This window comes from Sminthopsis crassicaudata, chromosome 3, assembly GCF_048593235.1.
Source record: "Sminthopsis crassicaudata isolate SCR6 chromosome 3, ASM4859323v1, whole genome shotgun sequence".
Lineage (NCBI taxonomy): Eukaryota > Metazoa > Chordata > Mammalia > Dasyuromorphia > Dasyuridae > Sminthopsis > Sminthopsis crassicaudata.
This window is the reverse complement of record NC_133619.1, coordinates 456,875,861-456,903,188: the sequence shown is the minus strand read 5'-3', so window position 1 is coordinate 456,903,188 and position 27,328 is coordinate 456,875,861. Positions and strand designations below refer to the sequence as shown.

The 27,328-nt window shown below is 33.8% G+C and overlaps 1 protein-coding gene across 42 annotated transcripts in view; it reads right to left on the bottom strand.

The window, feature by feature from the left end:
- BAZ2B (bromodomain adjacent to zinc finger domain 2B) overlaps positions 1-27,328 on the bottom strand; it is a 322,506-nt gene that overhangs the window by 168,200 nt on the left and 126,978 nt on the right. The window contains exon 1 of one of the 42 annotated variants that reach the window (XM_074303336.1): positions 19,083-19,196. The exons of 40 other annotated variants lie outside the window; for them this stretch is intronic. The gene's annotated coding sequence lies outside the window, so the exon portion shown is untranslated. Of the gene's footprint in view, positions 1-19,082; positions 19,197-27,328 lie in introns of those variants that run through there. One more of the 42 variants, XM_074303335.1, reaches the window with a different exon arrangement.

Genomic DNA, 27,328 nt, shown 5'->3' with positions numbered 1-27,328 from the left:
AGTAATATAGCAAGAGAAAGGAATGAAAGCAAAAAGCAAAAACATTTTCAGAAGAGGAAAATTTATCCCTTTTTCCAAAAGATGTGATGGTTGTAATTTTAAAACTCCAAAAATACATTTTTTCCCTTTAATAAAGCTAAACTCCAGAAAATAAAGAAACTAAACCAGATCATCAATATGTTCAACAAAAGAGCACTATGCAAATAAATGCCCAATCATCAGCATTTCTATGCATAACTAACAAAAGCAGGAGGAAACAATATAATGCATTAGATCAAATAACAAAATATAAAATCTGGGAGGTTCATCTTCCCAGAACCATTTGAGGATTAAATATAACTACAAAACACTCAATACAGAAATAGAGGCAACAAACAGATTTTTGCATAATTGGAATTGACTATTTTGTCAATATAATTTTTCTAGTAACAACAACAAAAATACTTAGATCAGAATCTTACTTGATATAAAGAACACAGAATGTCAAGAGGGGTAATGAACCTCTAAGATCATCTAACTACACCAATCTTTTTTTTTAAATTTGTTTATTTTTAATACAAATTGTTTTATGAATTATGTTGGGAAAGCAAATGGGAAAAGCCATGGGAGAGATAAAAAATAGAAAAAAGAAATGAATATAGCATGTGTTCATTTACATTCAGTCTCCTTAGTTCTCTCTTAGTTCTTTTTCCAGATTCAGATGATATTTTCTGTCCAAAGTCTATTGGGATTCCTTAGAAAACTATTGAGAAGAACCAAGCCTTTCATAATGACGTGGGTTGTGCTCCCTTATAAGAAATTAATCCTTTCAGGGTATGATGTGGATTGTGCTACCTCTTAAATTAATCCTTTCAGATTCCTAGACCCTCCTATCAGATGCATTATCAATTCAAGAAACTAGGACCTTTGATTCAGAAATCCTGCCAAAAGCACCCTTTTGAATTCCAATAGGAGATCTGGGCCTGCCCCAGCCCCCAGGGGATCTGAGCCAATTTGGGACACCACCCACAGGCCCCTTTAGCTAAATCTCTCATTATAAAAGAGCCAAACTGGAGCTCTCTCTTTGCAGAGGTTCCTAACATGGCAGTCTTAAAGACTGGCTGCAAGGATCTCTGTCCACTGGAATCCTATTTCTGGTGCCTTTTTATCTCCACCTTCACCTTTTACTAACTAGACTTCACTTCCAAACCCCATAATAAACCTCCTTTATCAATCTAGGTTTTTGGGTCTGTAAATTCCTTTACAGAGGACTCTGCTGCCACTAGACCTCATTTAACTCTGTATCCTTGAACCAAATCCAAAGGGGTTGCAGGAGAGCTCTATTTGACTCCCTGTACCCAGAACCTGCCACTAGACCTCAATTAAACCTAATTTCATTCTAAACCTCTTCAACAATAGTTAATCACCTCACATTCTTGCTGTTATTGTCTACAATGCATTCCTGGTTCTGCTTATTTTGCTCAGCATCAGTTCATGTAAATCTTTACAGGCCTTTCTGTAACCAGATTATTCATTTTTATAGAATAATGTTCCATTACCTTTATGTACCACAACTTCTTTAGCCATTCTCCTGCTACAAACATTTTTGCACATGTGAGTCCTTTCCCCTCAGTTTGATAGGCCTTTGAGAAGGATTATATGAGCTGATACACAGCAGTAATGTAAATGAAAGCAACATGAAAGCATCTTAAATACAATAACCAATTCTAATTCCAAAGAATAGATGTTGAAATACACTTCTCAGCAGCAGAAAAGTAGAGTGAACTTGTGTAGAAGGTTGTATGTAATTTGTCAGTTTCAATAAGGAGGACAGTACCTGAATTACCTAACTCACAGGTCTATATATAAAAGTGAGAGGTTCTAAGTAGCTGTGCATTACCAGAGAAAGCCAGCAGCACTGAAGTGGATTTAACAGTACAACCCCACCCTTAGTTATCAAATCAGCAAGTTATGAAGTCAACCCTTCCCCCATCCCCTTACCCCCAGGATATATTCCCCTAAAAAGGATCTTTAGTCAATCCTTTTTAGGGATAACCTGCCTCTAGGTGTCCTATCTCCTGGCTCCTTCCCTCCCCAGACCCTATCCTTTCATGGTGTCTTTCTCCTAGTTATAGATAACTCTTTTAGGTTGTTAAATCAGGGTTAGCTCACCAACCAATGGTATAATCCTTTTCCCTTGCTAATCCTCTTTGGAGTTAGTCTGCCAGTCAATAGTGTACTCCCACTTCATGGTGTATTTCTTTTAATGCACCTTTCTTGTGGTTCATCTTGAGTTCCACTAGGGAACCTTTTTTCCCCCATAGTTAATTGTTAAAACCCATTTCCTTGCTCAAGTCCTAGTGAATTCACTTAATAAATAGCACTCCTTTATAATATGTGATAGATGTTATAGCTGCCCCATGTCATGAAATGAATCTTTTATGCTATTTTTATTTTTTTTAATCAATTGCTCTGCTGAATCTTTCATATTTACCTCTTCAATAAGGATTAAAAATGAAAAAAATTACATTTGGATTAAAGTATTTTATAAATGGAAGTTATTGGCAGTAATCACAATATTAATCAAATACCAAATGACTTAAAATTTTTAATTGGTTCATATAAGAGCTTGACTTGAAGTGATGGTAAAGAATGAGGAGGAGGGGGACTCACTGAATTTGGATGAGTCTCTCAAGTTGTTAACATTCACTGACTGAATTGGGCTTGATGATCAAATAAATAGCAAATTAAAGAAGTATTCCCTATTGGTAAAGAGCTACTTTAGATATTCCTTTTCATGGATGACATTTTATGGATTGCATCACACCCTAGTTTGTGGTGAAGTTTCCTAAATGAAATCCATAATCACTCAAAAGATTTTAGCTTATTTATACAATCAAAAATTTAAATGGATGAATAGCTGTAGGCAAAATGATAGCCTATTGAAGAAACCATAGATCCCATTTGTTCTATCTCTCTACATCTTTGAGAACTATTGGAGTTTAGTGAGAAAAGGTGTGGATGCAGTGAGACATTTTACTTAAGCAGGTATCAAAAAGACAGCAAGAGACTTGAGGGAACAGAATCACTCAGGAGCCTATTCAAATAATTCAGGTAAGAACTAATGAAGGCCTGAACTAGATTATTAACTATGAATAGTGAGATCAAGCAAAAGATGTTATAGAGGTAGAAAATGCAAGATTTGGCAGGTGACTGAGCTGTAGAAGAGTGAGAAATCAAGGACAATTAGAAAGTCATGAATTTACATGACTGCATTTACCCCAAGTTTCTACCTAAAACAAAATCCCATCTTTTTATTCTTCTGATTGGTGCTCTTTGGCTACAAATTATGGGATTCCACAATCTCCAAGAATTCAAAAATGTTAAGTCAGTCAAATAAGTAAACTGCAATATATTTCCAGCACTTAAGTGTACATACAAAACAGATGTATAAAGGATATTATCAAAGAGATATATGTCCAGAAAAAAAGGTCTGATCACATGGAAAGAATGAAAGACATTGTATCCATGCAATGTTATGAAATCTAGAGGAAATGCTCCAACTAACTGGGTAGATATTCTATAAAGGATTTTAAGGGCTTGGACAAGAGTTATATACGATAAATAGATGTGAATGAGCTGCACTCTGCTCCAATGCCAGCAAATATTCATGTTACAGATCCATTGGCAAGTTGCAATATATAGCTCCTTGAGGGCAAGAACTAATTTATTTGTATCATCAGCACCATGGCATGTAAAGAGTTAAGTGCTTAATAAATATTTGCTGAATTGATTTAAGGAAAATAGTTTTACAGGGTGTTTCTATATTCACACATAAAAAGCATACTTTACAAATTTTTACTCATTGCAAATTTATACAAATATTTTTCTTTTTCTTCTTTCCTTCCTTCCTCCCTTTCCTAATAGGGAAATATGTTTTATATGATTTCACATTGGTACAATTTTGCTTGTCTTTTCAGTGGGTGGAGGAGAGTTGGGAAAGAATTTGGAAATTAAAAAAAAAATTTTTTAAACTTTATTATTTTTGGAACTTAAAATTTAAAGAAAAAAAGAATGTTAAGTAATTACTATTTTTTGAAAAGAAAAAAAGTTTTCCACTCGGCTATGAATACCAGAAATGGTATATATTTCCATGAGGCTAAAGGTAAATCTGGCTGTGTTTACTAGCACATCTTGTCCTGAATATAGAGGATAAAAAAAATCTAAAATATTTAAAATGGCTTAATTAGTTAATTAACTCATTCTCCTGTCAACCTGTTCCACAATATAATAACTAATCAACTTTGGTTTTAGATAAGTCAGGTAATAAAATTTCTTTTGTTGAAAGATTAATCCAAAGTTTTATAGCTCTCATGCAGAAAATTTGTCCTACTATTCAGTCTACTGTTTCCCTTTTTCTATTCCATTTCAGTAATTCTAGAAATGATTCCTTTCCATCTGTGATATTTATGGTCTCCAAAGATATCTAGAAAGCTAATATGATGCTCTCTCACAGCCCCACTTGTGATATTGTCTGGCCAAATTAGATATTAGGACCTTTAATCTTCCCTCATAAATCAGTCCTTTCATCATCTCACTCATTATTTTTATTGTTATTCTCTGAACTCTCTCCAATTTGTCTACATCCTACTTGGTACTGACATGCCCCTAACTTAGCATAATACACCTGGCCATGCAGAGAAGGCAGAAAGCCTAACACCAGAAAGTGGATCTGTCAGCTACACATTCCACAAAACAGTGCCTAAATAAGCATCCTAAACTGGCCTTAACATGTTCTTAATGAAAAGTTAAACATCATTGATGAGTTTGGCAAGACTGCTTGGTGTAGTGCTATAAAATTCTCAAAGCTTTGCAAATATGAATTTCATTTTAAATAGTTATATAAAAATTCCAGGTTTAAAGCTTATCTAAAGTCATTGTCATGGTCTTAAGGGCCAGTGACAAAATACTGTATTTCTTCTCAATGTATTTCTTTCCCACTTTCCTTACACAAGTTGAAGTATGCTTACTTCCCAATAGAACACCTAGCAGTTTATATTACAAGAAATTAAATCCCAAAATTTGAAAGCAGTTCTGCAAAGATGTCTCTTGGTTAGGTCACTCACTCATCAGTTAATCTTGAACTTATATTTAAATACATTTAGATTATTTCCATTTGTTGAAAATATATTAATTCCATCTAGAAACTAATATAGGTTTAGAAATCATTACAGCAAATGTCAAGCACAAACTAGATATATTATACAAATTTATACCAACAGCCAAGTAAGTCAAATCAATTTTATAACATAAACCTGTTAAAGAAATAGAGAATAGTCTATAATTTGAAGCAAATTTTCCAATAATGTAATTTGTTTTAAAATATTTAAAAATAAAAATTTAAGGGGCAGCTAGGTGGCGCAGTGGATAGAGCACCAGCCTTGAATTCAGGAGGACCTGAGTTCAAATTTGATCCCAGACACTTAACACTTCCTAGCTGTGTGACCCTGGGCAAGTCACTTAACCCCAGCCTCAGGGGGGAAAAAAAATAGCTTTTAAATAAAAAATTCTGACATAGGATAGAGGAACAAAGGGCAATATTATGAGGAAGTCAAAAATAGCTCTACTATATCATTTTTCCAAACATTTCTATCATTTAAAAGATTATAAGAATACATACTCGTGCTTGATATATTATGTTTCTACAATTGCTTTCCAAAACTAGAAATAAAGCTTTCTGAAAAGTTGTCACATTTACCACATAAGGGCCTTTAAAAATAAAGGAAACTTTAAGTGATGTTTTTCAATGAAAACTATACCACTACTTTATTTGTGTCAAGTTAGTAATAGGCTAACATTACTGAAAAATGGAAAAGTCATACTCATCCATATCTTTCTCTCTTGGCCAAAAATAGTTAAGTTAGTGATTGTATAAATTTCAAAGAAGGAATATATGGTGGTGTTCACACTAGATAAACCAGTAAATTGAAGAAGTGGGGAAAAATTGGTTGAGAATTACATATCACTAAAATATATCTATTTGACTGAAGGGGAGATGTCGCTACTAATGCTCTCAAACAATAAATCCATTAAAAGTCCATATCTGCTTTACATTCCCACAAATGCCCTGTCAAGGGTCATCTAAGCCATCAGCTCACTAAATCCAATGTTGTTTACTTGGTCCTTATTTTTGAAGTATTATTTGATGCTGAGGACCTACCTTCTCTTCCCCTAGACTTTATGAACAACAAACTTGCCTGACTTCTAAACTTCTTCCATATCTCTTAAATCACTATTCCTTAGAGACCAGACTCCTGCCCCTTCTATCTCTATTCTCTCCCTTAACAATCTCATTTATTTCTACATTTTTCAGAAATATTCTCAGCCCTGACCTTTCTCCCAAGCTGCAGTCACACATCTCCAACAGCCTATGTCATTTCTATCTGGAGTCCCCACTGAAAACTTTGCATTTCTTTTCTTTTTTTCCAACTCTTGTCCCCACCAACTACAATTTTGTCAGTGGTGCTGTCATTGTCATCTCCCAAGTTAGAAATCTTGGTGTTATCTTTAACTACTACTTCCCCCTCACCTGTCATATCCAATAATTTAGCAAGTCCTGTACAAAGTTCAAATTGCTTAGACTCACCATATTTCTTTTCCTTCTTTATAGCATGCTATATTATCCCACCATGAAACTTTAAGTTCCAGTCAAACTAGATTGCACACCCATATACTCTCAGTTTTCCAACCTTTGCTTGGTGCTTTCAGTATTTGCCTGTTATATTTTTTGCATTTTATCTATTTTCAGCTGCTACCATTGAAGTGCTGAATAGAATTAAGAAAAAAATCATGTAACAATGCTGAACAGGACCATTATAAAATATAATCTTAACTGACCTCCACTGCAACAAGGTGGTCCTTTACTTCTCCTTAATGACTCTCTTTAAGTCTGTACCTTGGATCTTCTCTCTCTCTCTCAGTCAACAACCTCATCAACTTCCTTTGGTTTTATTACCATCTCTATGAATATGTTTAATATACCTATATATCTAGCTTCAACTTCTTTCTTAAATTCAGTCTATATCAGTTGTCTATCAGACATTTCTGACTAGATGTTCCAAAGATGTCTCAGACTCAACATATCTAAAACTCAACTCATTTTCCAGTTAAACCCAATCTTATTCTGAATATTCTATTTCTGTCCAGCACATCACTGCATGTCAAGTCACGAAGGCGTGCAAGCTCAGTGTCATTCTCAATTATTCCTTCCTCTTCTCCCCTGGTCAACTCCACATATGAAAATGCAAAAGTTGCTAAATCTTTCCACTTCTACCTCAACAGCATCTCTTGACTCTATCCACTGCCTTCATCATCTTTTTTCCTTGATTATCACAACTCTTCTTCTACTTGATCTTGCCTAATCTTTCACTTTTCCACTCTAGCCTTCATGGAGATTGAAAGTCCCTCTCCTTAAATTCAGATCCGTCTATATCACTCCCCTATTCACTAACTCCTTATAGTTTCTTAGTAAATTTAGAATAAAATATTTTGTTAAGTCAAGTCATTTCAGCCATGTTTGGCTCTTCATGACCCCATGTAGTATTTCCTTGGCAAAGATATTGGAATGGTTTGCCTAGTATGTGGGACTAGATATGAATTCAGATCTTCCTGACTTAGAATCAAATATAAGCCCCCCTTTTTTGTCATCTAAAGGCCTGGTCCCAGACTAACTTTCTGGGATCATTATACATTATACATTATACCCCCTTTTACATTTTACAATATAACCATTCTGGCTTTCTTGCCATACTTAACACATGACACCTCATCCCACATCTTTCTGCCTTTGGGCTAGCCATTCCTGAGTCCTGGGACATATTCTTTATTTAAACTCATCTCTGAGATTCCTCTACTTCCTTTAAGACTCAAATCAAGCAACTCAACTACATGAAATATTTTTTAAACATCTCCCCAATACTAGTTAGTATGCTTCCTTGCCAACTATTTTGTGTTTATTTTGTACATATTCTGTTATCTATTTGTCTTAATGTTTTCCCTGAGAGGCATAGTAATTGATAACTTCTCAGATTTATCCTTTACATGCCAATTAAAATACTACTTACTACCACAGATACCTTCCTTGATCCTTCTAAATAGTAATCCCCTCTCCCCATCAGATCTTACAGAGCATTTTGCTTATATCCCTCTAAAACAAATATTACATTATAAAATAGTTGTTTGTAACAGGCCCTCTATAGACTACAGTCTTATACACATTGTTACCCAGTATTGTTTTCTGCACACGGTAGCACTTAGTATATGCTTTTTAAATTTTAAAAAAATATATGTATATGATAAATTTATAAGCAGAGTAGACTCATTTTGTGTAAATTCTATTATTAGCAGCTATTTATGACTATTAGATGAGAATGACTATCAGACAAAGATAACTGATATGTTGAATAGACATAGAATGAAGCAAATTTGTCCACAGAAGGAATCACAAATAGTTATAATTATTGGTCAAAGGCAGACAGATAAACAATTACAATAACCTATGTAAATTCCATTATCATATACTAATCACAAAAATATAATCATAAATCTAGTAATCCAAAAATGATAGTTTAAAATTGTTTAAGGGCTTACTTTTTCTATTTTTTCCATTTTAAAATAGGGATATCTCAAGAAAGACTAAGTATATCTGTTAATTTACTCATCTTTTCATTTTCTATCATTCTGAGACTTTAAGAACTAAACATTTTAACTCAGTTATTTCAATCATATAAGAAAACAGGTTCCTTATTTTAGTCTTCTCAATATTTAACTTCCATGAATTTAAAGGTAATAAAAGTAGCCATCAGTAACAAATGTCAATATGTTTTGCTAAAATTTTTCTCTTATATACATAATGTATTTTTTCTTTTGGTATTATAACTTATCTACTATTAAGATTTGAGAATTAATATAACTTATGTAGTCATAATTAATGATAACTTTCACAAACATATTTAACAAGATAGCTAACAAAATATTTAACCATATGTTGATTATTCAAATCATTTTGATTTTAGAATTTTTTAAAAATGACTGAAATCAGCTGCTAACTGTTAGCCAGTCTCATGATTGGTATTTGGCCCTCCTAAGAATGACCATAAATAAATGCCTTAATCTTTGTAGTCCAGTTTCCTTATCTGTAAAATGAAGGGGTTTGTTGAGCTAATCTCTAAGGTCTATTACAGTTCTCAGATCATATAATTTAATTCTATTTGTCAAGTATTTATGGAGCTCCTAATACATGTAAGGCATGTTATTAGTGACTGTGAATATAAAGAGACAAAATAATAAACATCTCTGCCCTCAAGGAACTACTGGGGGAAAACCAGATAAATAAATTCAATATAACTGAGGAAGGTGGTTATTCTAGAAATCAGTAAAAGCTTACTATATTAGGAGATGACACCTAGTTTTCATTTTGAAGGACTTTAAGGATTCTATGATACAATCTTTTCAGTTTTCCCTATTCTATAAGTTTGGATTTCTTCAATTAAAACAAAGACAAACACTCTTTAACCATTTATTTTCATTTCAAAATAACTGGGGGATTTTAAAAGTTTAAAAAAGATGAAGATAGGAAGCATTCAAAATTAATACCAATGAATTTACCAATAATTTCATCTTCTAATTTGATAAGTGTATAAAAATGTCATTGTACATACCGACTTCAAAATATGCAAAAATTATATTTAATTTAAAACTGGCCTGAATCACCTCATTGTTAAAGAGATGTGTATGTTGTGAAAATAAAAAGCTTTAATTAAAAAGTTTTGTAAATCAGTTGAACCTAAAACACTGCGCCTTAGGTACAGATATAAAAAAATAGTAGGTAGTATTCTAGGATAGGTCTCAAAAGCCTGGGTAGTGCCTAATGTAGTTGAAGTACTGTTCAATGGCAATTTTTCACTATGCACATGAGTCTGGAGCACCATTAAGATAAGTGATGAAGAGAATAGGCAACAGAAAACCAGTTCTTTGTACATTATCCATGTTCATGAATTGTATATTCACATTAGAGGTATGTCTATTGTAGGACGTCAGGGTGTTTACCCATAAAATCTATTAAGACTTTCAGCTTTTCTGTATATTTACACACTGTACTGTATTCTATATTTACTAAACTAAGAATTATTTGAATGTTTCCAACTACACAATGCTGCATTTCAGGAAGTAAAGAAGTTTTTTTGTTTATTGATTCCAGCCTAGACATCTCTGTGCATGCAATAAAACTCAACGAATCAATGTTAGCATTATTAACTCTTAATAAAGACATTATTAAATTTAATATCTCACATTCTCATTCCTTTACCCATGTTTGCTGTAATCTCATCCACATGACCTCTGTAGTATCTCTACTGTATCCATACTATTCTGCGGACCTTTGTTTTTCCTACACATTTACATTCAGCACATGCATTTACAGTCGAATAACATCTCATCATGAAAGTACCACTCCATATACTCTCTTTGATGAGAGCTACTGTGTCAGATTGACTTAAAAGATGTAATGCAGCTCCATATAAGAGGGACTAGAAGGCTCTCATTCTGTTTATCCAACAAAATGTGTATTTTGTAAAACAAAATAAGAGGATATTTTAAAATGTCATTCAATATACAGACTCATGTGCAATCATCCCAAAGATGTTCTGAAATGTCAGATTATCACTTATCTGAAGTGTTCTTTGTCTTAATCAGTCTAAATATATAAAGTTAATAACTATATTTGGGAACTTAAAATAGATGAAGTACAAAAATTCTCTCCCTTCCCCTCAAAAGGTTTTCAGTTTCTTTTTATGTGTTGTCTTCTTCCATTAGACTCTAAGTGACTTGAAGGGAGGGGCTGTCATATCTTTCTTTATATCCCCAGTTCTTACAGTGCCTAATATAAAATAGATTCTTAATAAAGTATTTCTAGTAATCTTGTCTGAAATTGTGTAATTGAAGTTTTAAGAGCTGTAGAATTTCAAAGAGAATATAAATCAATAAGGGAAGTTTTATAGAAGCCTGTGCCTTGAATTTTGCCTTGAAGAAAAAAGATTTGAAAAAGGAAATGGGGAAAGGAAAATACATTTGCTTTGGGGACAATTACACATAAAAGTATGGAGGTAGAAATGAGTCTGGTATATTTGTGGGTCTCTGTCATGACAGTACTTCATTTTCTAATTTTGGAAAAGATTGTATCCTCCTATATTATCAGTTATCCCCATTCAGCAATTTGCTTTCAGAGTACTTTTTCTTAATGTACTTCAAAGGATCACATATCTAAAATCTGAACGGCAATCAGAAACCCAGTCTCATTTTATGGATGAGAAAATTAGGACTCAGGGAGATTAAATGACTAACACTAATCATATAGCATTATGTGTATTAGAGGTGTCAGTACTAGTCAGAAGTTAAGTATTCTCCAGGCAGGGCAACTTCTCTTACCAGCCCAGTGTGGATGAGGTATGGCTCAGCTATCAATTAAATTAGAAGGCTTCTAATTCTAAGGATGCTTTCAACTCTTGAGATTCTGTGTTTTTGAATCAGGGTGACTGAAAATAAAAGGTTCCAGACAATATGCAATCACAGGCAAAAACTCAACTTGCTGTATATGTACAAAGGTTGAATTTGTCCACAGCATATCAAAACCTCAAGTGAGCCTTCACTATTAGGAAACAATACTCTTATTCATCCTCTCTTCTGAACTTCTCTCTCCTCAAGCTTCCTAATTCATACATTTCTTTTAGCAATGACCCCCCCCAGATTCCTTTTAAAAATTTCAATGGTATTTTATATGTCCAATTACACATATAGATTTCAAAATCTATTTTTGTAAGGTTTTGTGTTCCAGTTTTTTCCCCCTTCCTTACCTTTGCTCTCCCCAAGACAATAAGCATCTGATTTAGGTTATACATATACAATCATTTTAAATATATTTCTACATTCAGATTCCTGTTTTAGACTTAAGCTATTATTCATAAGAACAATCATATTCCCTACTATAATGATACTAATTTTTTTCTCCATTTTCAGAGGCTGAAGAGGCCTTTTCTTTAACAAGGTTAAAACTGTACCTAAGACTCCACCCTCTGCAAGATCTTATACCATCACTCACACATCTCCAGTCGGAAACATAACCTCAGAGTCCATCCAGCTCAACTCATAGCAGAATAGGTACCCCTTCAATAAAATTCACCAAAAAATGGTCATCCAATTTCTATTGGAAGACCGCTTGTAAGGAGGAAACCATTTTTATATGTAATTGTTAAGAAGGTTTTGCTGTATAAGAATCTACAAAGTCTCCTCTGACACAGACCCTGGACTCTTTTTATAGATACCTTCAATCTATTATCTGCACAGCTGCCAAAATTGTTATTACTCCAATAGATATATTGACTATGTTTCTCCCATTTCCCATCTCCCAGAAAAGTTCATTGGCTTCAATTGTTTCTAGAACACAAGGAAGTTTTCCTTAGTCTAATTTCTGATCTTCTATAATCTCATTTTTCAGGTTTTTTTCCTACATATCTCCTCTCCCTACCACCACTTTTATTTCTTTATTTTGTCATCTCTTTCAGAAGCTTTTAATTCCTTTAAGTTTCAATATCATCTTCTCTGGTAAGTCTTCTATTTTGCCTCCAGTTGCTAATGTTCTCTCATGAAATTAACAAGTATTTATTTATCAGGGATATGTTCTATCCTGGTCACCTCATCACCACTATTAAAGTATAAGAGTCTCATTTTATGCCTTTGTATTATTGAGTCCTAACACACTGCTGGAACATTACAGACTCTAAATCTTGCTTCCAACATCACTGTTAATTGCTATACATTAGTAAAAGATTAAAACATGCCTTCTGAATTGAATTACTCTCCCTCAAGGGAGCAGAGTTTAGAAAAAAAGTATCAGAAAATTCTTGACTCAGATTCAAGATGCCACTACTTTAATAGCTCATGACTTCTGAATACTAGTTTCCACTATTTCATTGTACCACAATTCTTATTCAGATATGTGTGCCCCATTTTAGAAGGTGTAGGAGAATTGACATTTTACACAGACATCTTCTTATGTGCTCATTACTACACACTCCTATTACTGCATGTTTGAACATGCGAACTCAGTTTCTGTACCAAGTTGAAAATACTGTATGTGGCAGTTTTCAAAATATCACCTCTTATGTCAGATTCAAAAGCAAATCAACAGGAAAAGTGTTATTTGATCTTTAATGTAAAGTTAGACCAAATAAATTTGGCCATAGCATGTTTATAATACAATAATTGCTGTTTATCCAAATATAGACAAAAGATATAAAATAAAATTCTAGAAATATCATTAAACATATTAAGCACATACTAAGTGCCTAATAAATGCTCATTAACTGACTGGCTAGAAAAGTTCTTTCTTGCTTGAAATTCACCAAAATTTATACTTTTTTGCATGGAATTGGTAGAACTTTTCCCTGAGATCAGGCTATGTTTTTGGAATTGAGAAATATGAAATTTCAAAAAATAAAATGACTTAATAATGATGAAAGTAAAACTCTGACCTGAGACAGCCCTGTAAAGTTATGTAAAATCACCAACAAAAAGTTACACAAACTCAAATGGTCTTACATCTTCTGGAGGCAGGAAGATGAGTCTTCAGAAAATGTCTCCTTTCATATACAAACTCAAATGGTCTTTGCTTACAGAATGTCAGTTCTTAGACTCATGTATAAAATAGGTCTTCAGAAAATGTCTCTTTGCAAATCACTTCTCTGGAGGATGATATTGCTAGCCAATACCGTCTTTCTCTTTGTGTCTCTAACAATAAAAGCTTTTTATCACAGCCTTTTGCTAATTTCCTTAGCTGGGAATTCATGCCTTAGAAACCTTCACCCATTCCTGCCACACCTCTCCTTTGGTACCCTGTCCTCATCAACAAAATTGAAAGACAAGACCAATAAAGTAATCAGAGGGAAATTGACTTTGCATTAAGTCTCCAAATAGAAAAAAAATTAAGAATTGTACTAGGCAGCATAAAAAGTAGCTAACATTCTTAAAAAATAGTAGATATATTTTTAGAAATATACACCTACATAAATTATGGTATATGAAGGTTATGGAATATTATTGCTCTGTAAGAAATGACCAGCAGGAGGAATACAGAGAGGCTTGGAGAGACTTATATCAACTGATGCTGAGTGAAATGAATACAACCAGAAGATCGCACTTCAATGTTGTATGAAGAGGTATTCTGATGGAAGTGGATATCTTCAACATAAAGAAGATCCAACTCACTTCCAGTTAATCAATGATGGACAGAAATAACTACACCCAGAGAAGGAACACTGGGAAGTGAATGTAAATTGTTAGCACTACTGTCTATCTACCCAGGTTACTTATACCTTTGGAATCTAATACTTAATGTGCAACAAGAAAATTGGATTTACACACATATATTGTATCTAGGTTATATTGTAACACATGTAAAATGTATGGGATTGCCTATCATCAAGGGGAGGGAGTAGAGGGAGGGAGGAGATAATTTGGAAAAATGAATGCAAGGGATAATATTATTAAAAAAAATTACTCATGCATATATACTGTGAAAAAAATTATTTAAAAAAAAGTGAAAAAAAAAGAAATATACACCTACATACACACACATATATCAGTGTGTGTGTGTGTGTGTGTGTGTGTGTGTGTATACAAAATACTCCATCTTTAGCCAATCCTTTTTTGTTTCCTAATATTGTATATGGAGATTAGACAATCCACAATTAATGTCTCTTAAGTGTTACAGTAGTTTTAACTAGGAGTTCTAACCAGATTTCTCCCCTTAACTCTACCAATGTATGAACAAGTCATTTAAGTAAGTGCAAATCAAGAATGTATCTGATTTAAAAGCAACCACCACCTAAACTTGTTGTCAACATACAAATTAGCTTCACTTCTTCAATTGCAACGGCTTAGATAAAAAGAATTAAAGTTCAGAATATTCTGACACATTCTGAATCTTTAAAAAGTCTTTCACAGATCCGAAATGATAGGGTACTCTCTTCAAAGAGGCAGATCTCAACTCTCTAGTCCTGTTTTCCTTTCTTGCATCAGTTCTCCAATAGGATTTCAACCAAATTCGGGATTCCTTCCTCTCCTCTTCTTGACATCACAGTGATATCAATGGTACACAAACAGTCCTGTTAGCCCTCACTGTTACCACATAACTAGTCTGCTATCTTTTCCCAGGAAAACCCTGATGACATCTTTACATAGCTCCTCCAACAATTAGGTTTTTGTTGTTTGCAGAAGTATCAACCTTAATTTTCTTATCCCTATCTTGTGTATAGTATCCAGTTTGTGATCTTTTGTTAAAACTATGATTGGGCATAAAGTTGTAGAGGAAAAAATGCTGGATTTTGTGTAGAAGACTTGAGTTCAAATTCTAGCTCTTTTACTTACTACTTGGGAACCACTTGGCAAGTTTTTAATTTCCTCTGGATCTCAGTTTCTTCTGTTAAAAAAAAAAAAGGGGGGGGGGCTGGACTAGATGAGCTTTAAGATCTCTTCCAGCTTTAAAAGTATGATTAAGTTAGAAGTTTGTGATGAATAATCTGGAAATTGGAATGATTACCTGAGTAGTATTCTATTTTACTGAAAAATAGCAGGTATATTTATTGAAGTAAATCAATTCTACAGGTTATCAGTTCTGTACATCATATAATTTTCCAAAAGGACAAATATCATCGAGCTACTTTTATAAGTTAACATTTTTATCTTATTCAAAACTATCTAATTTCCCCCGTTTGGAAGAAAAAAAACAAATTGTAGAAAAAAAAATTAAGTCCCTGGACAGCCAATATAAACATCACAAGTCATAGAATAACATAGATTTTATTCATGAAGAAGTCTCTCAGACCTTCACTCATTACTTCATATAGAATTCTAACAAGGCTGGTTATCTAATTTTAAAGCCCAAAGCAGATTAGAAGAATTAATAAGTGAAAGCTGGGGGTTGGGAATGACAGAGGGCACACTGCTACATAGTGTAGTCTCATAGTAAAGGTAAAGAAAAATTCAAGAGTGAAAGACACAGCCAATCTAACAAACTCAAACATTCCCCTTATACATATAGCAGTCTCGGGTAATGAAAAAGGCACAGAATTTGAAATTAGAAAATCTTTGCTCAGTTACTTTGTGATCTTTGAATCATTTTTTCAGGGACCTAGTTTCCTCATCTTTAAAATGAGGAGGTTGAATTATATTTACATCGTTTGCTAAAATTACTTTCAGATTTAAAACATTGTGTCAGTAAACACTAAGGGATGTATACCGTATATACTGTATGTGATTATCAAATTGCATCTGTATGCATCATTTTACTATATTCCCAAATTATAAGAGGAAGAAACAACAATCTATAAGCATTGTAAAATATTGTGGTTGCATATAATCCAAAAGCATCAAAGTATAAGGGAGTGAAATAAGGCCTCAAAATAATGGACGCTGGAATTCAAGTCTTGCCTCTGACAAATTCTGTCTATATAACTCCTGTCTTAACACTTCAGTCTCCCAGGCAACTCTCTAAAACTATAAATTGCCAACCTGTATTGGTAGAGGGAACTACCTCATCTAGAGTTTCCTATACTTATGACATCATAGAATACTGGAAATATTTTTTAGTACTTAAGGATTACTTAAGGATTAAAAAATAAAATGTGAGATTGCTAGCATCCTTGAATACATATCCGAATTTTCTTAAAACAGGAGGCTAATTTAGTAATAGGGATTATTTTCCTAGAATATAGGCTGGCAGTGCACATGAAGGGACTTTAAAATGTCACCAAGGTGACAGGAACAAATAATGATGAATGTTGGAGGGGCTGTGGGAAAACTGGGACACTGATGCATTGTTGGTGGAGTTGTGAAAGAATCCAACCATTCTGGAGAGCAATCTGGAATTATGCCCAAAAAGTTATCAAAATGTGCATACCCTTTGACCCAGCCATACTACTACTGGGCTTATATCCCAAGGAAATACTAAAGAAGGGAAAGGGACCTGTATGTGCCAAAATGTTTGTGGTAGCCCTTTTCATAGTGGCTAGAAGCTGGAAGATGAATGGATGTCCATCAATTGGAGAATGGTTGGGTAAACTATGGTATATGAATGTTATGGAATATTATTGTTCTGTAAGAAATGACCAACAGGAGAAATACAGAGAGGCTTGGAGAGACTTACATCAACTGATGCTGAGTGAAACGAGCAGAACCAGAAGATCATTATACACTTCAACAATGATACTGTATGAGGATGTATGCTGATGGAAGTGGATATCTTCAACATAGAGAAGAGCTAATCCAATTCCAATTGATTAATGATGGACAGAATCAGCTACACCCAGAAAAGGAACACTGGGAAATGAGTGTAAACTGTTATTTTTACTTTCTGAATCCAATTCCTCCTGTGCAACAAGAAATTTGGTTCTACACACATATATTGTATCTAGAATATATTGTAATATATTTAACATGTATAAGACTGCCTGCCATCTAGGGGAGGGGGTTGGGGGAGGAAGGGAAAAAATCTGAACAGAATTAAGTGCAAGGGATAATGTTATAAAAAATTACCCATGTATATGTACTGTCCAAAAAAAAAAGTTATAATTATAAAATAAAATAAAAATTAAATTAAAAAAAAAGTCATCAAGGGCACATCTATATTTATATCATCTTCAACAAGTTAAGATTCTTATCATCTCTTAAAAATATGAGACTTGATTTCCACTTTATTCAATAACCCATTATAATATTTAATAATTGCATAGAATTCTTCCTAACACCTGACCTTTAAATATGCTAAACTTTAAATTAATTTCATCTTGTTCTCTCTTTGGTATGTATAAAAAATAATAATCAACTGATAATTTTCTTTAGAGGTTTATTGAATATCTCATTTTTTTTTTACATTTATCTTATTGTTCAATCTACTAGTTATCTTGGAGATTCTTTACTTACCTATGCATCTCAAAGACTTCAATGTACCTATTTAGTTAGGGATCTCAGAATCAATACAATTTCTGATAGATAGCTTTCAAACTTTGTTGTAGAAAAAAAAAAGGGGGGGGACACTAATGATTCTTTTGTATTATATATACAAACAACATTCTAGTAAATACTGTTCTGTATTTACTGATTATGCTACCAAGCTACAATGCTACTTCACAATCAGCTGTGGTTCTTAGATTTTTTTCTGTTGTTGCTACACATATCTTTAGAATTTGTCCTCTCCGTGCAGAGTATCTGGCATAAAATACACACATCACAACAATTTACTTGTATTTCCACAAATAAAAAAAAACCCCACTTATAAAATAGTAGGCATAATAAAATGTAATTTTGTAACCTAAAAAATTGGTAAGCAGTTTAAGTGATTTCCCTAACACTATACAGATGGAGTGTCAGCTCTAAGATTAATGCTAAGCAGCTCATCACTCCCTTCCTTATACTCAAACTACTTAGATGGCATTTTTTTTTTTTTAGGAGCTAAATCTCTTAACTAATCTAATCACAAAACTTAACCAAAACAACTGCTAATATAATGTTCTTTTCCAACAGGTAAAAGCATACAACAATGTGGTAAGTAAGTGCAATGGATCTAAAAATTTACATAGACATACAGCAAAATAAAATAGTTACTCAGATAGCAATTGGGGAGGAAAAATATCTTTTAGGTGGTGGCACACAGTGCTTTAAACTAACTCTGAAACTTCTATGTGATTAAAATAACATCTACATATCAATTTAACATTTCAAATTTTCTTAAAATGTAAATTCACTAAAATATGTGTATATTAAGCATGTTTTAGCTGTATAAAAGAGCACACAGAGAAACTTCCTCATTTAAAAAAATTTCCTAACTTAAACCAGTAGTTTCTATTACAATGTAAGCTTATTTAGTTCAGCTTATGTTTAATAACACACAGCATAGAAAACTGGTAAGACCCTGATCAGAAGTAAAGAAGAAAAAAACCAAATACTCTTGCCTGTACAAGGGGAGAAAAGAGAACAGAACATGAACGGCTTACTGTGGAGAGTGGGTTTAATCAGGAAGTAGCCATTATCCTTTCGATGCAGAGCATAGACAGCATACTCCAGAACAACAAGCCGGGTGTGTTTTGTTTTTTTTTTTTTTCAATTAAAAGGAAAGGAAGCACTCATACTATTGTACCCTAGCTCTGCTGACCCCAAAGGTCACCCCCATGACTAGCAGAAGCAGCTCTCATGAAAACAGGATCCAAGCCAGCAGTACAATGCCCTGTTTGTGGCAACCCCTAAAATCCCTCTCCTACAACCTCTCTCTCTCAGTTACTCACAAAACATGGCTGTCTTATTCAGAGATTAGCAATTATTGTAATGAGATACTGTCGGAGAGGGTCAAATAGTACTTCCTGCAGTTTACACATCTTGATTTCCTGGTAAACAAACTGAAAGGCAGGTGGAGCAGTTAGATCACCAGTAAATGTGGGGCTCACGTGACTCAAACCTAAGCCAGGTAAAGGCTCTGGTGGAAGAGCAGCTAGCAGCTGGGCATCCTCCTCCCTTCCTTCACAGTCACAACTACAACCATAACATACGGGAAAGAGATAGAAGGAGGGTTTTTTTTTTTCTCTTCCTTCCTCTCCCTCCTCACCCGGCCCTTTCCTTTAATATCAGACAAACAGAACACTCTTGATATAGTGTTTCATTCCTTAAGAGAACTATTTAAAATGCAGAAACAAATGAAGTAACCAGAAACTTAAAATAAATATTTAATATTTAATAGGGAAAAATGTCCACGCCATCTTTCATAGGGTTTTGTTACTTTTGACTGATTCAAAAACTAAAAAAGTTTCGGACTATTCTCCCTCCCCCCACCCCCCCAATATTCCTAATTCTATCATTAAACCTTATGTAACAGACTCTTAGCTACACTTTTTAATCCAAGCTCAGATCAGTTTTTGGCAGTGCAAGTTTCTGCATGCAGAACTGGAGCATTCCATAACATAATGGTAGTCAAACTTTGAGGCAAAAAATTTATGAATATCTAAAATCTGGATCAGAAAATTCATTTCTGATCATTTCTCAAATTTTCTTTCTCAACTCGTAAAAACAGGCAAACTAGTTTTATCTTTTTAACTAGACTAAAAACCTTTACTTAAAAATACATGTTACACTGTTAATTGAAAGTATCCTCTTACAGGTTGCAAGTTAGTAACTCACAAATTATATGTAGTTTTTACTACCTCCAAAGTTTAAGGGAAAATGTTGAAAAGGCTGTTCGGAGGATTCCTTTTAAAAGAGATATTAGTCAACTTTTCTATTATTCTATTTAAAATAAAAATGTTCTTGATAATGTATTAATTTTTTAAAAAATCTTTTTTCAATATCATGGGTTTATCTAAGTAATCCTTTTACAAATACCTGGGATGCTATTATTTTAGTCTCTCATTTCAGGATAATCATATCAAAACAAAAAAAATTACAGGATTTAGGTTTCTACTTTTTCTCTTTTCTATCTAAAAAAGAAAGCTCTAAAATATGAAAATGATAAAAACACAAAGCACATTCTAGGAAATAAAAGCTTATGCCAAAGGGACAGTGTCTCAAGAGAGCACTTATTATAGCACTTAATATATGCTTTTTCAAAGCAGTGTTTATTCAAGCTTGAACCATGGTGATGTCAATAGCCAACATAACTAGGTGTCTGTATTATTTTTGCTACAATGAGAATGGAAATGGACAGCAACTTCTCAAATGAACCATGGTTGAGAGGTTAAGAGCTTCTTTTGAATTTCTTGGTCAAAATGAATATTGTTGAAATGTTATAGTCATCAATAACAAAAAATTAAGACGCCAGGCATATTATCTTTATAAATGGAAGATTTCCCTAACTGCTGTAGCTGTTAATACCATCCCCCCTCTCAAATTACTTTGTATTTTACTTATCTAAACATGTTAGGTCCCAAACATAAAATATAAATTCCTTGAGGGCAGGTTGAGAACATAGTTCCTATTTTAGAAACTAGTTTTGGAATCTGAGGCCCTCTTCCCATCTCCTCTGTTCCCCGAGTTGTTTTTAGGGAGGTTACTTAGCCTCTCTCAGTCTCAAGAGTTTCCTGTAAAAATTGAGATAATGAAGGCATTGACCTTGGAAATGCTATGAGGAACAAAGTACTATGTAGATTTTAAGATGCTATTAAATATTAACTAATGTTATTTAGGTTAGTGTGGCATGGTAAAGCAAGAATCACCAGAATTGAAAGCGGGAAAACCTGGGTTCAAGTCATTCCTCAAAAACATTCTGCCTGGGTAATCCTGGATAAAGGCCTAAATCGCTTCAGGAAGCTCTCTAAATTGAAGAAAAAGTGCCTAACTTCATTAGCTGATGAATTCCTCACTTGGGAGTCCCTCCTACTAATGAAATCACAGACTCATCCTTATCTCTACCCTTATTTTTGTTGTTGAAGTTAATCTAGTTTCTTTTCCAAAAGATAAGAGACACTAAATGGTTTGCATTGAATTTCATGGGTGTTAAGATCCAATTTAGAAATGTAATATTTTAAGGGTCAAAGTTAAAATATTATAATCTTCCAGTTAAATTAAATTATATGATGAGGGTTCAAAATGGCATCACAGTAATGTCATTTTTTCAAACATGCCAACATTGAATAAAATCTTCAGTTCAGATATGAATAGAACTACCATTATAGGTACCCTACATAAATTTACTTGTTATCCATAAAATTATTCATCAGATGATGAATATTTTGTGCCACAGCAATTCATAAAGACATAGTAAGGTAGCCAGGGATGGTGATATCTATCCAAAGATATTGCTTATACCAAGGAAGTCACAGACCCCTGAAAAGTGCTGAATGAAATATAATCTATAAGTTTCTATTTCCCATATTTCTTCTTAAATTAGGAGGAACTTAAAAGTGAAGATAAGAAATAGTTCTGAAGGCATGTTCCATAATCTACCTTCATCCCATTTGCCCACTTCCACAAAACTATGTACAGTTACCACATTGAGCAATAATTAGTGTAAACTCTACTAGCTACAACTGGCTAGTATATCTAATTCAGTTAGGGAACAATGCAAAAAGATAAACCAAAGTTGAAATAAGCCACCTCAATGTACCTGTAATAGAAGAGCTGCTTTGCCTTCTGACTCAACTAAAAGACATTGAGAAAATCAATCACCTATCCACAGCTGAAAGACCAATCATCCATACCTTAAATCTTTCCTCTGTCAATCCAGAGATGCCAAAATTTTCCTTGAGCATATCAGTCCCCTTTTCAATAAATTCCAATGGTTCCCAGTTAGTTTTAAGATCAAATATACAAATCACCACACACAAAGCAATAGCCTGTTAGCTGGTTATTCTGTCACAAGTCTCTTTTCACTCCAGTCTCTCCTCCACTCAGCTGCCAGATTGTCTTCCTAAAACACAGGTCTAAGTCACTGCCTCTATTCAACTCCAGCTTCCTATCACCTCTAAGATTATAGTCAAAATCCTATTTGCTATTCAAAGCTTGTTAAAATCTCCCCAATCCTACCTTTCTAGTCTCCTTACATCTTATAGTTCAGTCCCACCCTACCATCCCCTAAAGGTCCTCTTTAAAGCAGTGACATTGCAATTCCTAGAATAAGTTACCATACCTCCCAGCTCTAGCCATTTTCACAAGCTGTCTCCCAAGTCTGGAATTCTTTCTTTCCTTCCTCATCTTTACCTCCTGGCTTCTCTGATTTCCTGACTCAAACTTCTGGCTAAAATCTCATCTTCTTTAGGAAACTTCAGATTCTTCTTAATTCTAGTGACTTATAGTTGTTTTCATGTTGTTCTTCCCTTAAACAGTGAACTTTTTGAGAACAGATACTTTATTTTACCATTCTTCGCACTCCCAGAATATAACACAGTGCCTGATACAAAGGAGATTAATAAAATGTTAACTGACTGACAGAACATTTCTATTCCTTTGAGACCCAGCCAAGCACTACCTGATTATCCAAGGGTTAGTCTCCTCCCTCCTAAATGTGCCTACTGTTGAATGATTTTATATTTATTATCTTTATGTATACTTAACACATGCATGCACACATAATGTATGCATTTGGGTCTCAGTTAGAATTCATTTTTGTAAAAAGATATGAAAAGCAGCCAGATTAGATCAAATTTGTAGAGGAGATCTGGATAGGAAGAGATATGATTGACATACAGTAATTTACAGGGTATTTAAAAAGAGGGAAGATACCAAAGATATCCCTATTAAAATGGGAGCTCAGTGAGGGCAAAGATTGAATCTAGCACATTTCCTAGCATGTGGTAAATGCTTAATAAATAATTGTTCACTCATTGATTATCTTTTTGGACTGGAGTATCTCTTCATTCATTCATCAGTTCCTTAATTACTTTTTATATGTTCAAGCATTTTGCTAGTCACATCTACACAATGAGCATTTATTAAGCACCTTTGACATAGCAGACCTAATGTTAAGCCTCAGGAATACAAAGAAAGCCAAAAAAAAAAAAAAAAAATCCTCTCATTCAAAGAACTCACAGTCCAATTGCTAGTCACTACAGTATATTAAAGCACCCAGATCTCTTTCAGACAAAACACTATTTCCTATCCATTTTGAATTTGTTAAGTTGACATTTTGAATCCTGATATAAAACTCCACGTTTATTTTTAATATGTTTCATCTTTCTAAACTAGGCACAACATTCTAGCCTTTCAAGATCTTTTTAAATTGAGACCCAGCACTCCAATGTATGAGCTCTCCCTCCCAGTTTTGTGCCATCTGCAAATTTTAAAAACATGCCACTTATGCCTTTATCCAAATCATTGATAAAAATGTAAAACAGCAAAGGACAGAGCACACTCTCCAAGAGATTTCCATTGGAGGCTTCCTTTCAAGTTAACATTGAATCATTAATAACTAACTAGAGCTTTTAGGTTCAGCCATTAAATAAATCTGTTCTGAATTCACTTAGCTGAACTATCATATAGCCCAAATCTTTCAAACTTGTCCAAAAGAAGATTATAAGAGACTTTATCAAATGCTTATCTAAAAATTTAGGTAAATTCTATCAGTAATATTCCCTTCTCATAAAAAAAAGAAAAAAAAAAAGGCAGTCATATTAGTCTTGCATCTGGCATTTTCTGACTCCCACATCTTTTAATTCTTTAATACCATGTTATAAAGCATAAATGGTCAAGAAATGAAGTCAAGCTAACTGACCTTATCATTTGTAAACTCTTTATATAAAAATGAGAAAATTGTATCTTTCTAGTCATGAAACTTTTTTCCTCTATAATTTCCCAGAGATTACTGACAATCAATCAGCAATCACATATGTGAAGCACTGGGCTGTTTTGTTTTGGTTTTGATCTTGGTTGTCTGGAATATAATTTACCTGGACCTGGCAAATTAGAACTACTCAAGTAATATTATCTTTGTTTTTCTTTGTTTTTTTTTTTTTTTTTTCTTTTTTTTTCTTTTTTCTGAGGCTGGGGTTAAGTGACTTTTGCCCAGGGTCACACAGCTAGGAAGTGTTAAGTGTCTGAGACCAGATTTGAACTCGGGTACTCCTGAATTCAAGTTGGTACTCTATCCACTGTGCCACCTAGCTGCCCCAAGTAATATTATCTTAATATCTCCCAACTTGGATTTGGCATCAGGTCCCTATTGGCTATATTTATTTTGTCTTTTCGAATTCAAAGATTCTTTTTGGCAAAGAAATAGAAACAAAACGAGACTTCTTTCTTCTCTTCATTGTCAATAATCCTTGTTCCAGCCAACCTAACAAAATTTTCTTTTTTTTTTTATTTTCCTCTATTCCCCAACGGTTTTATAAATATATATTTTTGTTGTTCTCAACATTTTTGTCAGCTTAAGCTCCTTTAGAGTTGTAGTACCCTCTGCCACTTTTTAGCTTTTTATTTTCAAAAGTTTTCAACATTCATCCTTGCAAAACATTGTGTTCCAAAATTTTTCTCCTTCCCTTCTCCTACTCCCTCCCTTAAACAACAAATATGCAATATATGGTAAATATGAGCAATTCTTCTATACATATTTCCACATTTGGGAGCAGCTAGGTGGTGCAGTGGATACTGCACCAGCCTTGAATTCAGGAGGACCGAATTCAAATCTCAGACATTTAAACACTTCCTAGCTGTGTGACCTTGGGCAAGTCACTTAACCCCAGCCTCAGAAAAAACAAAAACAAACAAACAAAAAACCCCCCATCATATTTCCACATTTATCATGCTGCACACAAGAAAAATCAGATCAAAAGGGGGGAAAAATGATAAAGAAAAAAAAACAAACAACACACAAAAAAGTGAAAATACTATGTTGTGATCTACATTCAGTCCCCACAATCTTCTTTCTGGATGCAGATAGCTCTCTCCATGACAAGTCTACTGGAATTATCTGCCACCTTTTTTTTTTTTTTTTTTTTTTATAAATACAACAGTGGAGAGTGAATACCAAAGCATGACATAATCAACCACTGCTTTCATTTTCTATACTTGTCTTTTTAAAAACCAAAGCCAGTCAATAAGCTCTCTGATTATCTATAGCAATCTAATTAAGCAAGTCCCTCTTTTATTCCTCTTGAGAATTGTTTTTCTTTGTGTCTCTAGAATGTCAGTCTTGATAGCTACCAATCTGTAATGGAACTGACTTCCCCTGTAACTTTAGACCATGATATTTTCTCTATCCAAAGAGCATTTTAGATCACATCCAGCTCTTCTCTTCTTTCCTATAATAAATAAATGTTAGAATGGCCATTCTCCCAAGCTTCATATCATTTTCATTCTAGTTCTTTGTTGCAGCTGAGAATCAAATCCAGAGTAGGTTGTTCTATTATTTTCCTCAACTTTTTTAAAGGATGAAATTAGCAGTTTTATTCTGTGTTTACATCCTATTATCTACCACAAGAGATGCAAACTCATTTTTCTTTATAATCATCTGCTATAACACAAGTGTGCCTCTACTTGAAGCTCAATGGATCATACCTAATTCATCTCTAATGACAGACTAAGCTTTATAATAAAGGATAACATTTATATAACATGTTAAATTTTATAAAATTGATGCCCTTGACTACTACTGCAAAGTACCATTTCCACTGGCCCTTTCTTAATGTTGTAATGAATCAACACAAGGTTTGTGATGACTGCTAACTTGTTGCTTGACACTGTACAAAAAGTCTACACAAGCTGTTACTTCGTTGGTTCAACATAGTGTTGAATATTCAGAGCTCAGAAAAGCAAAAATAACTAAGAAGCAATAGTACAACCCAAATCTCTTTCACAATTACTGCAAGAAAAATCAAGAGATTCAGTGGTAATCAGAAAATCCAGGAAGAAACCATAGTAAGTCATTTTTTTAAGCCCAGATCAGTATATGAAGATGGCCTGAAACCTTCTTTACGGGGAGAGAGTGTAGTCAAGAAAATGACTACAAAGTTTTCCAGACTGGGTATTGGACTAGTGTCAGCTAAATATACAGGAAAAGGAGAAGAAATAGGCATAAACCATTCAGTTGTGTCAAAAGCAGATGGCAGAACCAACAAAAACCAACTCTGAGACCTATAGCTATTTACCTGGGAAGGGAGGGAAGACCAACAGTGTACCTGTATCTATATCATTGTAAATCTAGGATAACACCTTAGCCTCATCTGTAGTCCCTAGAGACTACAGTTGAAAATCTAGGTAAGGATTGTGGACAAAAGGTGCACCATGTAATTGTCATTCTAAATCAAATAACATGGGTATGGCCAAAATTGTATACTAGAACTTCAACCAGAGGTAAGCTTGCAGTTCTGTCTTTTAGACCCTGACTGGGGTTGAGAGCCTATAAAATCCAATTTTAGGGGGCATCAATCATACAAATCGCACCTCATATAAGACTACTACTATTGCTCTGAAAATTTGCCACTACATATAATTATCCACCCCTGAGATCCCTAAGGAACACAAAATCCAATATCAAGAGCATTAGTGTCAGAACCCTAAACAATAAATGTTAGGATTAAAAAAAAAAGATTCAGTTTTTCTAAAGAATAGTACAATGTCTCACCCTAAAAACAATTTCAAATTTAATCTAAAATGGAACATCTGAAAGGCAGGAGAGAAAAAATGATTAATTAGTATATATGATCTATTAAAAAGATCAATCAAAAATGAATATGCTGATCGAGTATTTGACAAACCCAAAGATCCCAAATTTTGGAATAAGAATTCATTATTTGACAAAAACTCCTGGGAAAACTGGAAATTA